We start from the raw sequence: 3,960 nt of genomic DNA, 5'->3' as shown, positions 1-3,960 counted from the left end.
TTGAAGTAGCTAATTTCCACACATGTATTTTGCATCACTGTTTGTATTGACTTCAAGGAATGCAGTTTTGTTTTCCCTCTAAATTTTCTACCAACATATCTCCAACTATAACCACACTTGCTTGTCGATGTACTCTCCTTCTATTACCTAGGTCACAAGTGTGATTATTGCAATAAGTTCGAATAGAGAAACATGATGAACTTTTTATCTGTGTTACCCACATACCTTCCAACTGCAAGTATTGTCTACACATCTTGCCGAATATAATAAAGAGTCTTGGTGGATTTTAAAACATGCATCTTAAATGAAGCTTTCATTGCAATATCACACAATTCTTTTTTAACGTCTATTTTTCTGTCGAACTCTTTACCAACTGACAAATTAGATTCGTCAATAAAAATTTCAAACATGTTCATTGCCAGAACCAAGCAACAAAAGTCCTTGCCGCTTCATAATTGTCCTCTCTATGAATACATCTACCATCATTTACTATAAAAACACAATCAATATGTTCATATGGACAAAGTTCAACATTAGCATCATCACCAAGTTCATCATCATAATGATTACCACCACAATCATTATCACAACTGTTAGTAGGAAACGGATCAATTTAGGACCACCATCATCAATACAATCACGTGAATCCTATATATCCATAATTAACATTACTATCATAAATAGTTTGAACTTTCTTCTTCATTTCCACGTGAAGTGAAGGTCTATGATGCATATCACCAAGTGTCGACAAACATTTTTCATCAACTAAATATATCGTGCCAAAAATATGATCATAATAATATGAGTAACGATTGCGTCATTTTTCTGCTACAAAAATATATACAATAAGTAAAAAGAAATATACCATCTAAAATAAGTTTCACAAAGATGATAACTCCTAATTATCAAAGTGATGAGTAGCTCTCTATGCTATCTATTAAGATTATTCATGTAAATGAAATTGAAAACTCAAATTAAAACAACGTGCATTTCATGTATGATTATTTTTAAGAAAAACATTATTTTATTTCCTCACTTTGATAATTATCGGATACATAGTTGCCACTTTAACACATATTTAGACTATTCATTCAAATTACTTTAAAACTCAAATATTTAAGAATTATTAATAAAAATCTAAACATGGGTCTTTCTCTTGGGTTTAAAGATCGTAGAATATTTAGAGGGAAAAAAAGATCAAGAAATATGTGGAAAAATTATGACCGTGAGTAGTAGGGAAGGCGCCAAAGTTCAAATAATGGTGAGAGGGAAATTAGGGTTGATTGGTCTAAGGCAAAAATTTGTGTCAGCCGGTCTCACGGGTCGTATTTGTGAGACGGATCTCTTATTTGGATCATCCATGAAAAAATATTAGTTTTTATGCTAAGAGTATTACTTTTTATTGTGAATTTGGGTAGTGTTGACCCGTGTCACAGATTAAGATCCGTGAGACGGTCTCACATGAGACCCACTCTTGGTCTAATGGGATTGAGTAGCAGCTATAATGGTAGTTTTGACATAAATTAAAATAAAATTTTACATCAAGGTTACTTGACAAAATATAAAACTGAGAAGGTAAAAAAAATCTAAGTAATGATAAAATTTCTACTAATTAAGGTCAATTGCTATGAGGCCAAATCTTTTAAATTATTGTAAAGAAGAAATTAATAGTCTTCTTAGAAAAGAACTAATTAGACCTAGTTATAGTCTTCAGAGTTGTCCAGCTTTTTATGTTGAAAAAACATCAGAAATTGAAAGAAGAGCTCCTAAACTTGTTATAAACTATAAACCACTCAATAAAGTATTAAAACTGATAAAACATCCGTTACCAAATAAAATAAATTATTTAAAGGAAATATAGTTTCTTCTATTGTAAAATGTATCAATAAATTTAAAAGTGATCATTTAAATAAAAAAAAATTTTTTACTGAGAGTTGATTGCAAATCTGCAAAATATATTCTTTTAAAAGAAGTTTAAATAATAACATCTAAACAAATTTTTGCTAGATGACAAGCTATATTAGCATGTTTTGATTTTGTAAATCAATTTATAACTACGTATATCATTTTTCACCAGTGTGTGTACTTCTACGATTGTTTATAAGTAAAAGAAAAAAGGAAAAAAAAATTCTTACAACACTCTTTATCCATTGAGTTAACCTAGAAAGGGAGTGTATTCGTTAGCTTAAACAAGATGGTGCATCGATTAAAACTTGCAGGTTTATATAGTTTTTGTTTGTTAAATGTATAATGTCGTCAAACACATATTTAACTTGACTAAGCAGAATATGGGAACTGTAGTAACATAAGTATTCTAAAATCAAAAAGAAAAAAAAATTACTCATTGCAAATTTCACACACAGGAGTTCTCGTTTTATTGCTATTAACAAGAAGGAGCACTTTATTCGGACACACGTACACAACACTACCATCTCCTTCCAAACACAGATAATTAGCACTGCTCGTGCTTTATTTTATTTGCCAAGTGTTTCCAATCAGCCTGCAGCGCAGCCATTATTTAGCAGCAGCTTCATCAACATCATCAACATACTTGGAATCAAGCGACTGCGAGACTACGGTAACATCACTGGCCATTGCCATAAAATTGGGTCCCAAACCAGCCAAGGACATTATTCCCACAAATTCCGGTGAACTGCCTGAGCCAATCGACGCACTAGCGAAGCCTCCAAGCGTTGTGGTAGAGTAATTATTTGTTTGTCTTTCCATCGAACTATCAATGGTGTTCCAGTTCGCCGAACCAAAATCACCGGCCTCACAGATTTCAGCGTACACCTGCACGCACCAAACGAACATTAATAATCAATATTAATTAGTTGGAAATTTATTCTGTTAGGAGTAGTTATGCTTGTATACTCACGCGATTCTGCTCATCCATGCGGGGTGTGTTCCAAGCCAACATCCAATCACGGCCGGCTCCATGTTACAACACTCTTTATCCATTGAGTTCAGCATTGAGAACAAATGCTAGGTTACCTCCGGTGGCATTGTAAATCATGCCAAGCGTCGAGGTTCCAGTGCCGTATTCTGCCTTCAGGTTGTGCACGAACCGTCTCACTTTCCTCTCTTTCTCGTCTGCGTTCATATACTGCAAAGCCACTTCTGCTCTGTCTTGGGCGGTGATGTTAATGATATTCGGATGAATTTGCCTCACTGTCTCGTCCGTCACTGGATTCCCAAACACGTTGGTCGCCATGCTAGCTAGCTACCTGCTTAATTATATATCTCAACAAGAGAAAATGTTTTTTTTTCTGTTATTGTTTTCGGGTTGCTCTGCATGGAAGTGTATGCAAGATCGTGTATTTATAGAGGAATCAGATCATAGCTAGCTAAACTTCCTTGGAAGCTCAATTAATTATTGTGAAACGTGACAACTTCTAATTGAGTTGGGACACATGCCTACAGGCTAGCCTTGCCGTCAAATTTGTCCAAGGTCCACAACGAATTCCATATTTCTATTGTTTAGGATCTAAAACATGTTGGGACATTGAGTTCTCGCATCCAAGACGCAGCGTAAGTTTTAAGATATTTTTTCTTGGGCGTCGTGTGTTTAAAAATTCATTCATAGAACGTTAATAATTATACCTTTGTGTTCTCAATGCTGAACTCCAAACTATTCTGGTATTTAGGCGGATATAGTCTTTCTTGTAATTTTCTACAAGCAGATCATCAACCTTAATCATCTAATTAGGTCTACGATCAGAAGCTTTATCCTCGATTGGATTACACTAGAAATCGCAAGCGATTTGTGCGTTGAGACTGTAGCCTCCGAATTCCCAAAATTCGGAGACACAACGGTGCGGCAGTGGAAGAAAGGAGGTGGCCGAAACTTTCACACAAGCATTGTGTAGTGGCCGTGAGTTCCATGATATATAATCATGAATTTTTCCTTAATAGATTCTTAACAAATATTATGGATTCTTAATCCATAATTAAGCAAAT

At 34.5% G+C, this 3,960-nt stretch overlaps 1 long non-coding RNA gene across 1 annotated transcript; it reads right to left on the bottom strand.

The window, feature by feature from the left end:
* Positions 1 to 2,351: 2,351 nt before the first annotated feature.
* LOC140833436 (uncharacterized) lies at positions 2,352 to 3,387 on the bottom strand. Its single transcript, XR_012118477.1, has 2 exons — positions 2,879 to 3,387; positions 2,352 to 2,793 (listed from the first exon to the last, which is right to left on the bottom strand). It is a non-coding gene; the product is annotated as an uncharacterized lncRNA (long non-coding RNA).
* Between the last annotated feature and the right edge of the window lie 573 nt (positions 3,388 to 3,960).

Source organism: Primulina eburnea, chromosome 6 (assembly GCF_022965805.1).
Source record: "Primulina eburnea isolate SZY01 chromosome 6, ASM2296580v1, whole genome shotgun sequence".
Lineage (NCBI taxonomy): Eukaryota > Viridiplantae > Streptophyta > Magnoliopsida > Lamiales > Gesneriaceae > Primulina > Primulina eburnea.
This window is presented reverse-complemented; position numbering and strand designations above follow the sequence as displayed.